Raw genomic sequence first — 14060 nt, 5'->3', positions numbered from 1 at the left:
AAAGGTCCATTGACCCCTCTCTGGGACTTCTAGTGTTAAGCTTTTTTTTAAAAAGCATTTTGTATAAGCACTTGTGCACAGCGAACAGCATTGGTAGTAGATGCAGCGTTGTCTCAGATGCAGCCCTTATAGGCTTCTGTCATTTTATTACTGTGCTGCATTGCAGGGCTATTTCCCAACAACTGAGGCTGGGGCTATATAAGAGCCATGATTCATGCTGGTTTGGGTGCAACCTGTGGAGGAGCTACATGACGGATTATGAAAAAAAACCAAAAAAAAACAATAGAAGTTGGGAAAGAATGTGATAGCTGGGAATATATGGACTGGAGGTTGAGCTGGGAAGGGGTAAGGGTGGGAGTCTGCTGGGGAATGAGTCACAGCGAAGCTGAACGTGTGTATGTGTGTGATGCAGTAGGAAGTGCACAGGGGCAGTAATGTACTTACTGTACTTCCACCTCTGCTTTCTCCCAGACAGCTCTCAGATTTCACAAAACCACTGCTTTCCTGTTTGTCATTTGTGTGTATCTTGTGTATTGGTGTGAGTGTACAACCATTATGAGTCAGTTAGACATAAATCGGGGGGCAGGAGGGTGTTCCCTCAGTCTTGGCAGTGCAGTGGGGTGTGACGCTCAGTTGTGCTGCTGTCTACAATGATTTGTTCACTGCAAGCTGCAATTGGTACATTATGACAATAAAATATTTGGTTCTTACCAGAAATTCATCTTAAATTTTGGTAGATGAATATGTGGACAACACATAGCTTATTTTATTTTCTCATGATGCATTCAACAAAAACTAAACCAAACTGCAGAAGCAGTGTGTGAGTAAAGAACAGGCACCCTTTGATTTAATAGTTTGTGCAACCACCTTTAGCAGCAATACCTAAGTAATCTTTTCCTGAATGAGTCTATCATTGTCTTGCATGGCAGCCTATACTCTTCTTTACAGCGTAGCTTCAGGCATTTGCTTATGCACTACTCTCTTAAGGTCCATTGCATTTTAACCAAGTTTCCTTTTGAACTTTGACAGAGCCTTTGCAACACATTCATACTTTTCTGTCACTCTGTTGTAGATTTGTTTGTTTGTTGTTGTTATTGCATGACCCAGTTTACGCCAAGTTTTGACTTTAACATAGGTGAAGTTTAATGTATATAATGTATTGTATGTCTATTGCTGTGTATATATTGTAAATGCTATTTGTTATTGTTTGTCATGTTGTTGTCTTTAAATGTTTGAGGACCATGGATGGAAAGCAGCCACAAAGTCATGAAAATGTACAATGTGTTCATTAATGTGCATTGTCCTCATCAAATAAACAAATAAATAAATAAATAAACTGCTAAACAGATGGCCTCACATTTGCCTCCAGAATATGCTGTTGTAAAGAAGAGTTCATGGAGACTTAATGACTGTATGGTTTCCAGATCCTGTGGCAGCAAACAATCTCAAATGATCATGACTTCCTCAGTGTGTTTGACAGCTGGTATGAGATATTTGTGCTGCTATGCTGCGTTCGGTTTTCTTAAAATGTGGTGCTGTGGATTATAATCAAACAGCTCCACTTTGGTAGTTTATCATTAAGACATTTTGCCAGAAATCTTTTGGGTTTGTTCAGATTCAACTTTGCAAACCCATGCTGTGCTGTTATGCTCATTTTAGAGAGAAGAGGCTTTGGAGTAATAACATAACAGCTTTGTAAAATCTGCAAATTTTCATGTTCAACAATTCACATATTGTTATTTTTGTATAACTTCTGAACACTGAGCAATATCTGCTGCAGTAGAGAGCCAGGACAAGAGGGAAAAAAGGCTGGTGTGACACATCACGCACAGGACTTGTGACCGTGTCATGTGGATTTCCATTTCACAGAAGCGGATTATAGTGCCACATCTACTAGTCATTCATATATGTGTGTGTGTGTGTGTGCACTGTGTATGTATATCTTTGTTTCCCCTTTTACTAATGCAGTTGGACAAGTGTATTGACAAAAAAAGCAGATAACGTGATAGTTAGTAGTAACTGCTGATAATGTATAGTTCTGGATCAGATTAGGTTATCTGCTATGTTTGCTCACTGTTGTGTTTGGCCTCGGGGAAGGAGATCCTGAGCTCCTTCTGTGTTGTTTTCCACACAACTACATTGATAAGCTACAATATCAATCCCAACTGAGCTGTTAGACAAACACAGGATAGGGCAAAGGCAAATTTATTTGTATAGCACATTTCATGTACAAGAGAATTCAAAGTGCTTTACATAAAACATTACAGCAGGGTGCAAAAAGCAGTGCATTAAAAAATAAATAAAAATAAATAAATAAAGATTAAAAGAAATGCAATTAATGAAATAAAAGCAGAAGGAATATGCTCAAATAAATTAGATAAAATGCAAGAAATAAAGTTAAAGACAATATTAAAACATGATTCCAGCTTAAAAGAACCAGATGTAGATTTTGACTTCTAAATAAAAACTATTAAATGCAGCAGAGAACAGGTGGGTCTTTAACCTGGATTTAAATAAACTGAGTGTTTCAGCTGATCTGAGGCTTTCTGGGAGTTTGTTCCAGACATGTGGAGCATAGAAGCTGAATGCAGCTTCTCCATGTCTGGTTCTGACTCTGGGAACTGATAAGAAACTGGAACCAGATGACCTGAGGGTTCTGGTAGGTTCATATTGGGTCAAGAGGTCACTGACGTATTTTGGCCTTGAAACATTCAGAGCTTTATAGACCAGCAGCAGAACTTTAAAGTCTATTCTCTGACGAACAGGCAGCCAGTGTAAAGACCTCAGAACTGGACTGATGTGGTCCACTTTCTTGGTCTTAGTGAGGACTCGAGCAGCAGAGTTCTGAATCAGCTGCAGGTGTCTAATTGATTTTTTAGGTAGAACCTGTGAAGACACTGTTACAATAATCAAGCCGACTAAAGATGAAAGATGAATGCCAATAGCGAATGCCGATTCTTCAACGTTATTAAACTGTGCTTGTGTAAAATGAAATTCTTTATAAAATACCAGGTCTGATTGCTTCCTTTAAGTGATTTGATCAAATTAAAGAGAATTAATTCTAATGATGTGTGTTTTCTGGTTTCAGAAGTGTGTTTAAGTGCATGCAGAGTATTTCCACAAAACAAAATCATGTCTGTTTTTAATGAGGAGCTGTCTGAAAGACTATCACATTCATTTTGTGATGACTTTCCTATTCTGGGCAAAGATTTATCGTACTTAACAAAATGCAAATGCAAAATAGAATCTTTTTGTTTTGTTATTTGTTTCCCTTATAAGATCATAAAACTTCATATTCCTTTTTTTCATTGCAGAATAGCTAATAGTGGAGATAAACATTATAGCTTATGGCTTATAGCTTATGGTCCTTCAGGGGAATTCCCTCTGTCCACGTGACTAAAACAGTCCCATCACATCAAAACGCCCCCTGTGATCAGATGCATTTTCAATTTTTGTCCATAAGGTGGCAACAACGTCAGTAGAGAACAGTTCTTGTTGCCATAATCATGACTGCAATGCAAGCCAAGGTTTCTTTCAAGGGCACACATCATATCTGCAAAGTCACATGTAAAGCAGGGAGAGGCTGCTTCAACTGGAATATTCAGAGAGAGGGAGACAATGCTCGAGCTTTGTCTAGACATCAGCTAAATATCTCTAAAGCTAATGCCACAATTCACATTGCTGTGCTTGCAAATTTATAAGGTTGAAACTTTAAATAACAGTGCAAATAAATCGTAAGCATAGGAGCTTAAAGCTTTTTATTCAGGGGACTGATGCTTAGAGCAGCTGCTTCATGTTTTTCCATCATTTTTTCTTTTTCAATCAGGGCAATAGCAATATTTTTACTCTGATGTTTGCAAATAAATTTTATGTACTGCTGGTATGAATACTAAGACAGTATTTTAAGGCAGAAACAATGCTGAGCAAAACGAAGGAGAACCTTCATAACTCTCCTCCAGTCTTACCTTTTTAAGTCATCAAATTTGCATGGGCCCTGTGAGCATACATATTATATATTCACAGATGTACACAGCACTGGAAAGCTCCCCATCAGCAGTTTGTGTGAGTGTGTGTGTGTGTGTGTGTGTGTGTGTGTGTGTGTGTGTGTGTGTGTGTGTGTGTGCTTGTGTTTGTCTCCACAACAAGACAGAACATAATCAATAAATACAGATTCATGGAAGGCAGTTTCTGAAAGAAAGGGATGAGGAGATTCAGAGAAAGTATGCAGAACATATCACACATTCTGAGTAGAAACACTGCAGGAAGAAAAAATGATTTCTTGGACAAGACCAGTAATATGAGTAATGTGAAATCAGTTTGTTTATCAATAAAAGATCATTTGTCACACACATTACAGATTCTGTCTTTCCTATCCCGTTCTTTGTAGCCCCAGTCATCTTCTGAATAGCTAACGGTTAGCTAACCTAAGATTAGAAAGGTTTGTTTTTGTCCCTGAAAAATGTCACTTCTATAAACTTTGGGTGTATCACTGTCATTAGGCACAAGACAGTTTATCTTCAATAAAATTTGGTGTTTGAAAATGGTATTTGCTGTGTCAGATGACCATAAATTATGCATATAAGATTGCTCTTTATAATGCAAAGTTTATATGTTATATGAAATTATCATCACATCAACAGTCTTTACAGCATGAGGTGAATTGTTTCCTTGCTTTCTCTTTCCAAGCAGTGTGTATTAGTAAGAAATGCACTTGCACAAACACACATAAATTTATGGACACACCCATTTTTAGTGGATGCAAGCCATGAGTTGGTTACTGCAAGACTGCTCTATCGGCACAGTCTTCATCACCAAAGGGATGGATGGAGTATACATGTGTGTGTGGGGTGTGTCTGTGTTAGTGTGTGTGTGGGAGAGAGAGAGAGAAAAAAGTGAGGGACTATAAGAGGGAGTAGGAATGAGGTGACTGTTACATGCATCTATTTTCCTTTCAGCTTTATTGATTAATGAGAGTACAACTGATATATCAGATAGAGGAATAGATAAATGAATAGAAAGATGTTTTTCATGAATAGTACTTTGTAACATTTTGTTTAGAAAAAGGTGCAGTAATGATATTTCACATAACATTATTATGACTCCCAGAAACATGGGCACCAGTGTGGCTGATTTGTCCAGCCAAGTTGGACAACACAGTGCTTTCTAATTTAAGGAATACTGCTTTAAGCCAAACACTCCTAGCTATTAATTAGTATACCTTCATAGAGAAGCCAGCAAACACACACATGCAAACATACAGTTCCACACATGTTCCAACACTGATAATGCAAACCCATGTATGCATATATTCATGCACGCTTACACACAGGTAGACTCCATAAAAGCCCAGCATGCTGAGTCTCATATTTCATGCATCACTCTCCATGCTGGCTCTTCTTTTCTTGTTTTCTTTCACCAACTGAATGAGGATCACTCTGTTTTGCTTTGCAGTCAGTCCAGGATCTCTACATCCCAATCAATTCAAACAGCACTAGGTTGGACAAAAGGTTGTGCTTTTCACACAGGTACAAAGCGTCTGTATTTAAAATCTTGTCCGACAGCCATGAAAATATTAGATTTGGTCTCAAAAGGTGAAAGTCAAATTTCCTTCTGCTGCCAAACTTTCCATTTTTTTAACAGAAATCATTATTACTATAAACTAAACCTGCTAAAAATAATCAAGACTGGCAGCTTCTACATTTGGGTTGCACTTTTGGTTATGAACATAAGTTTAAATCTGTGTGAGACAACCTTATATCTATTCAACATATGTCTGAAGCATCTGATAGTAAAAGGCTTGTCCTTGTTAGGTTTAGCTCCCAAAAGTATCCTTTCAGACAGTAATGATCTATCAGCGGTGCTCTGCAGAAAGCTGCTTCCAGTGCACTTTGGTTCCTCAGCTGGAAACGACACATTCAGCTCTCTTTGCTTTTGTTTCTCTTTGTGATGAGGCTTGGGGGTAGTGATAAGCCAGTATTGCTCAAAGACAGTTAGAAAGTATCAGCAGTCAATCTGGGACTGAACTCAAAGGGCCTTTGCCTAATGCTTCAACATTTTAAGTGCAAGTTGTCTTGGGTAGCATCACTTTGGTACTTTGTACATAAAATGCCAGCCCGCTAGCCAATCCTTAGTCTTTATTTTGTTGTTTGCCCCCAATTTAAAACTAGATTAGAAAAAACACTTCTAGGTTTGTTATATTTTGATATATGCAAACTTGACAGTGACACAGTGAAAACAATTATTAGCCAAAATTGCTAACTCAACAGTTTTTATTGGTTTTCCTTATGTCACCATAATTTCTCTGTTTGACAGTAATTCTCCCAATTCTTAGACTTTCTTGGTCTTTTTGACAAACATTTTATAATAATAAAGCTGCAGCCAGTAATATGCCTTTATGTTTATATTTATCTGTTTTCTCTTGACTTTCAAATGCCTATTTGGGGGAAGGGCCAGAGCCGGACAAAGGTTTAAGCGAACAAGATATTTTGATTTAAAAATCACAAATAAAAGAAAACAAATAGTTACAAACATATAAGTAAATAATCTAAATGAAACACACAAAAACTATGATTTTCATGACAATTAATAAGTGATACTGACATAATCAGTTCCTACTACTGGGCTACTCCCTCTGTTAGACAGTGGATATGCAAATGCAAGTTCAGTATATGCAAATATATATATATATATATATATATATATATATATATATATACATATTTGCATTCTATTTGCCTCTATTTTGCTTTGTACCTGTATATATTGTGTCTTGTGCTTGTCCTGCTTTACTGTTGGTGTTGTATTGCTAATGGTACCCAAATTTCCCTGAGGGCTCTCTGAAGGGATTAATAAAGTATTTCTATTCTATTCTATTCTATATAAGCCAAGTGCAAATAATGCAAATAAATGGGTGAGTTACATTTGCAGTGTAAGAAATGATCAAGCACCAGGGGTAAATACCTGTGGAATATTGCTGCTACAGTAAGTTCAGCACACCTCTCCTGGTAGACCCTCTGCAAAGATGCCAGAACCACCTCAACTGGATCCTCCTCATGCAGAGGAGCAGTTACTCTAAGCACCTTCCAGATTATTGAGTTCCTCTCCCTTTAAGGTGAGCTCAGCTATTACTCAGTGGAAGCTATTTTCCACTACAGTCCCATTCTTCTAGTCATTACCCAGACCTCATTAAAATAGGTGAGGGTATAAGAACAGACAATAGACTGATAAATTGACTCTTAGGAGTGGTATAACATTTGGGTCACAACAGATGCTGGTCCACTTTAAATTAAGTCCTTTAAATGCAATTATTGACTTCTTTATTGAGAAGTCTTCACAATTTTAATAATTTCAGTAATAAAATACTGTTATTATTTTATTTAAAAACAACTTTAAATTAAAGCTATGCAACGAATATCAAACATCTGATTCTGACATCTATTGCGTAACCTTTATATTTGATTATAATGTGGGCGTGAACCCAGCTCCTGCTGTTCTTCCACTTTCCTTTCTTCCCTGCATTGCTCCGTGACAGTTCTACTGCATTAGCTTTCTAGGGCATGATGCACTCCAGTCTGGATGCTTTCCAAGTGTTTTTGTAGAGGAGAGTGGGGGGCCAGCCTCCTGCAGCATTTTATTTCAGACAGGTGCAGGAGAAGATATAGATGAGAATGAAGGCAACGGAAAGATTTGTACTGCTCATACCCTGTAGTTAAAAGATGAGCACAATACAGGTACATGTTATTTTGTGGTGACTGGTCAACCAGGGCACAGCCTGGCTTTACCTGCATCTTGAGAGATGGCACAATGATACCACATTATAGATGTACTGTCACTTAGACTTAAAAACTTAATTTTTCTTCTCCATCTGTCTCTCTTGTGAAAGCGATATGAGGAAATCAAGTTGATAATTTATGACAACCTAACAGTTTTCTTATTCCTTATGTCTTTCTGACTTATGTCCTCACACTGGAGTGTCTCCAGTTGTCACACTGTGCTGCTTCCTTCACCACTCCTTTGTCCTGCTGTTGGACCTCAGGCAGTGAAGGACCTCTTGACACTACAATATGGCTCTGATGATGTCATGCTTGAGTGGAAACCCAGTTACTCTGCTGATGATGATTTTCATGTTCAGATGTGGTACACAGAGAGCCTAAATAAAATATGAAAACCCAAAGCTGCAAACTAAATAAAACTACAGAAATAAAGGGGGAAGATAAGATATTTTATATTTTAGACATACTGAGTCATAATATATATTCACAGAATGCTTTAATTGAAGTGCATTAAAAACTGGGAGTCAGAGCCAGTGATGAAATGTATTGCAACATTACTCAGTGACAAGACAAACATTTCTAGTTTGATTTCTAAATAGAGCTTAAACTAGAGGAGCCTCCACTATCGTTATCCTTTATTTATGCACACTTTTTTTTTTCGCCTGTGCAATCAGATCACGTTTTTATATCAACTGTGTCAAAAAGCATAAAAACAACAATGTATCAGCTGTTCTGCCAGCTGTGTAACAGCATGAAACTCTTCAGCTAACCAGTCATTCAACATTTCTGCCAGTCAGATTGTCTGCTCTCTGCACAAAGCTGTGATGTCTTTACGCATTGCAGTAGTACACACCTCCTTAAGTCTGGGACTTCAGGGGTTGATGGACATTCACACACACAATTACATGCAACTCCTCCTTTCCCTCCCTTTGCCTCCTCCTTTCCTCAGTGTCTCTGGGGACCTCTGAGTGCGGAAAGAATGATGGACAGCAGACTAATATCCCAAGAAAACCACTCCTCCCCTCTGACTTTATAAAAAAAAAAAAAAACAACTCTGAGGCCACATGCCCTTCAAATGGGAAGCATATGACCTACTATAGTTTAGAGAAAATGTTGGATGTATAAATGTTCAGACACAAAGAATGTAGAGAAATCCTCACTATTAAAATACATCCTTTCAAATATGGGCATTTGCTCCAGAGGCAGAAGATTTGACCATCCATTATCATAGTTACCAGTATGATGCACTGATTTAACCAGGACTCACATACAATTTATCATGTTATTGTGCATTTTCAGGCTATAACGTGATTCTGATTTTTAAAGAAGCAAAAAGAAATCATATTAGATCTTCATCAATGCTCAAATCATTAGACACATCTTCAACAACACACAGGAGACAATGAATTAATCATTTGTGCTATTTCAAGACAGTGACTGTGTAGAGTTTTTCCACATGTTTCACATGAAGGCAGGAATGGTGCAAGTGTCATAAAGAACAGGCCTCCTATTACAGATAAATAGCTGAAATAGCAAGAGATTTGTAAAAAAAAAGAAGAAAAAAGAAAGAAAGAAATATCTAAGTTTCTTTAACTTTTCTTATGTTGTAACCCTCCATCTTTACACCCAAAAACAAATCCTGAAATTAGACAACAGACTAAATTACCTGGACTGTAGTAAAATAAGATTGTGTGGTTTATTCTCTTTTATCAAAACCCTGTCAGCTTAGGTTCACAGAATTTTCTAAAATGTTTTTTTCTTGCAAAGCAAAGTAGCAAAAAAGAATGAAAACACAATACTTCGGTTATTTGAAATACAGTAAGAGTCTACCATCACATATAATAAGCAAATAAACTTTAAAAACATGGCTAGAGGCTGTGAAGGTGTGGATTGTGGGCTCACCTGCATTAAATCTCTTTTTAAATGCCTATAAAGATGCACATCAAACAGTCAAGATGGGAATGTTGAATGCTTATTCTCCATCTCCACTTTATTTATAGCACTTTTAAAACAACACAGCTGCTTTACACCAAAATAAAAGCAATAAAACAGCAAAAAGTAAAAAAAAAGTGTAAAAACACATGATCAGCCAATAAAACTGTTAAAATAATTATAAAAAAAAAATCACAACATCCAACATCTCAGCTAGTGTTAAAAGCCAAAGAAAAAAGAAAGTGTTTAAGCAGTGTTTTAAAAACAGAGGCATCTTTAACATGTGGAGGGTTATTATTGGGTGAGGTCTTTACAAAAGGCCCAGAAACATTTTTCTCTCGGGATTTTTCCTCTAGCAGAACCAATAAAAAGACAACTGTTGTCTTCTGCCATCATCCCAAAATGTTGTGTTTGTCTGCTAGGTCTCATTAGCTGGATGTTAATTAATTTAACTTTAAAACATTTTTCTCATATTAAAAGATGTTTTTGGCTGCCACGACATAACTGGCTCTACTCTCTCTCTTTCTCTCGCTCTCTCTCTGTCTGTCTCTCTCTCTCTCTCTCTACATATATATATATATATATATGTGTGTGCGTGTGTGTGTGTGTGTGTGTTTTGAGTGTTTCAAAACAGTTCTAACAACTTAAAGGATCAAAGTGACAATGTCCCCACAGAATTTGGTTTCCCTGCCTTACATATTGTATCACAGCAAATGAGCCTTGAAAGTGAGTCAAATTATTGCACTTTCAACACTTCTTAGAAGTTGTGATAGTTTAATCATATTGGAAATAGGATGTTATGGAAAAACCAACTTGATATAAGGGTTTTTAAAAGTTTGAAACTGATATTTCTGACAAGACGAATATGCAGCAATTCTAAATAGGCAGCATGATGGTGCTAGTTTCTCTTTGAACTCAGAAAATCCTGTTACTTTGCTTTTCAAAGGAGATCATTTATTTAAAAGTAGATTTGTGTTTAAATCTAAAAATGAAGCCAACAACCAATACTGATTGGCTGGAGAAATGTTTATGCACCCTACCAAAACGAGAAATGGCATTTAACACACTTATATATCTTTCTTTTTATTTATTTATGTTTTACTTTACAGGTGTGGCAGGTGCTGTCTTTTTTGCCATGTAAGATAACACTTCGGTGCTTGCTTTCATGGAAAATTGCACACAGACCTCAACCATACAAAACTAAAATAAAAAGTCAGTCTGCAGCTAAATAGCTGTATATAATCCATTTATAATAAACAGACAAGAAGCTGTCAGAAGCTGTTTTGGTTAAATTTAGATTTTATTTGACTAAAGCTTTGTTGAAAGGCAAAAGTTCAGCGTGTGTTGCACTTTGTGGAACATTTAAAAAAATGTACATAAAATGTTTTTTTCCATGTTATCATGAAGTGCCTTATTCTCATTATTTCATAATTAGAATTAATTAAAATGACATAGTTTAGGATTATACTTCATTGCAGCTGTAAGCAGACTGCTATTTGATAAGAATTCTATAGGACACACTCAGGTCTTGACCTTATTACGGTCCAGAGATGAAGGTCATTAATCATCTTATAACCCTTCATTGGAAAAAAGCAAGGAAAGAATGTTTCTCTGAATTTTGTTTTCTATTGTTTGGAGCAAATTTTAACCAGTGATTGAAATGTCACTATATGATAAAATAATCAAACTTTGAAAAAGTTAAGTGTTTAGTATTTTAAAATCTGATGTATTTCTTGCTGATTAAGATTGTCCATGTGTCTTTGTGCAAACATAACAATTGTATTTGCCTAATATCTTTACCACCTATAAGAGCCAGAAAAACAGTGTTAGTTAATTTGCCCATTTGTCAGTGTTATTTATTTCTTTGTGGAATTATGCAGCATGAATTTTAGTAAACTTGTCAAAAGTCAATCATTGTCACTGTTTTTGTGTTTCATAGGACACTACAATGTGTCCATTTACTGTCGCTCTTGAATTCACTGGAGACTTGTTCTTATTTAGTACATTGCTGAGTTGACCACCTGGATGCAGACTTGCTGATGCATCCAAATACACCTAAGTGGATATTGTGACGGTAACTGTGACTCAACAAAGTACGCAAGTTATATTTTACATAAGATGAGAAAATATAGATAATCACCTAAAGTGTCCACAGAAGCCAAAAGTAAAATGCAATTAAAGTGATGATAGTTTACAATAAAGTAGTAGCAGGTACTGATTTAAATGCAATGTAGATTTTGTTGTTTTTGCATGAATTAACTACAGGAAAACATCCTAGCTGCTTCAAAGAAGGCATGAAGACACACAGAGGGGAAAATTTAATCCAGAGACCCAAGAGATATTTAAAAAGAAATCCAACCGTACTGTAATGATGGTGGACTGTCAACAACAGTGGAGCATCCCTGTGTGGGAGCTGTTGCTTCAGGTTATAAACAATGTGGTGGATACTTGTGCCTGAGTGTACTGACTGGACACAACCTCTTTTGTCTTGATTAATAGATGGGAGATGCAGCAGTGTGAGCTCCCCTTGGTGCTTTCAGTGCTCTCTGCCTAGTTGCCTCACCCTGCGAGCAACTGGCAATGTCACTTTCAGGAAGAAAAACAAAGACCTACAAGGGCAGAGAAGCTTTTTTTAGAAGTACAAAATTGGAAACAAAACAAAGTTAAGTTAAAGTGATAAATATATTATTTTCACCTTCAGTGGTCTCTTGTCACAGTTGTGATAAGTGGGTTGGGAGCAGGTGTGAGGTACTGGCCAAGGTGGTGGTGGTGGGGGGGGGGTCTGTCCTTGTTGTATCTTGAAGGTTGCCTACAGGATTTCTAGTAATACATAAATAGTCTGTTTAAATATTCAGTTCATTAATAAAAAAAACATGACTTGTAGGAAAAATAATTAAGGTTGTCTATGGAAAAGAATAAGGAAAATCTTCTTTCTGACATTTCTAACATCAGTGCTGCAGCGTCGCTCTCATCCTGCCAAGAAAGTGTTTTTATGCTGTGACAGCTAACATTACACCAAAGCACCTCAGTGGTCTCTAAGGTATGGATTAAATAAAAAAGGATTCAAAAATATCTCAAGGACCTACTTTCTCCTGCCAGAAATCTTAACACATTCTTGTCAAGACTTCTGATTTGTGGATTTAAGCATTTCAGAGATGAGACTTTTTTACAGACAAGGCCTGTGAAAAACAAAGCCCAACCTACAGTGTACAATTTCATATTAAAGCTGGTATCCAGGAAGCAGAACGCTGTTTCCAGAAATGCAATGCATTTTAACCTATAACCATTCAGCACTTATTTACACATCTTGAGCTGGAGTATGCATTTTCTCTTTCCTTTAGGTTTTTTTTTCTTCTTCTTTTTTTGCACAAAAATAGTTTCTAAACCAATAAATACATGTCAAAAATATGTTTTCCCTCTTAAATGTAGTTAAATATACTTTAGCATTCAATTGAACAACAAACATAGAATTGAATTGAATCATTGGCCAAAGTATATCTGAGTCCATCAAGGCATCTAACAATACACCATTCAGTTTGTTAGTATCAGGCTTATTGTGATACATATTACATCACAGGCAAAAATGATTCAACTAGGCAAAAGACACGCTGGAAATGGTCCTCCAGCTTGATGGAGATGACATTTCTCAATCTCCCCAGTAAAATTTGCTCCAGGGGGCTGGAAAAGAGGTTACAACAGACAATTCTTGACACAAATTGGGGCTCGTTTATGGTCCTTGTTGCGCAGGGTTGCCCCTTGTCACCAATCCTGTTAATGGTTTTCATGGATCTCAAGGCACAGCCACAGGGAGGAGGGCTTGTGGTTTTTGAGACTCTGTGTTGCATCTATATGTTTTGTTAACAATGTAGGCTGACCTCTTCAACCGTGGCCATCCAAACTCACTGGAGCAGTTGTTAGTTGAATATAAGGCAGCCAGAATGAAAATCAGTCCCTGGAAATTTAAGGCCATGGTTCTGAACCAAATGATGAATAATAGGCAAAGTCTCACAGAAACTGTACTTGTATTCTGAAACAGTATGTGTACAAAGTATGTGACTTTGTTCAGGTTTAAGCATTTGATTAGTTGGTTTTGCTACAGTACAGTGGAGGTGAGGACCCAAATGCAGGCTGACAAGGCAGGAGGCAGACCTGTGCAGAAGAAGTCACAGTTTTAATAACAAGAACTAAAATAACAAAGATGAAGATGGGATGAATGCAATAGGTACATGTCAACGAACTGGCAGACAATAACCAAAGCCAAGGGCTATATATACACAGAGGTGAACTAACAAGAAGCAGGTGATTAGGCCAGGTGAGCTGAAAAGGAAGCAGGGCACAAAACAGAATACATAAGGG

The sequence above is a fragment of the Melanotaenia boesemani genome, chromosome 4 (assembly GCF_017639745.1).
Source record: "Melanotaenia boesemani isolate fMelBoe1 chromosome 4, fMelBoe1.pri, whole genome shotgun sequence".
NCBI classification, from domain to species: domain Eukaryota; kingdom Metazoa; phylum Chordata; class Actinopteri; order Atheriniformes; family Melanotaeniidae; genus Melanotaenia; species Melanotaenia boesemani.
The sequence above is the reverse complement of the archived record's forward strand: the minus strand, read 5'-3'. Positions refer to the sequence as shown.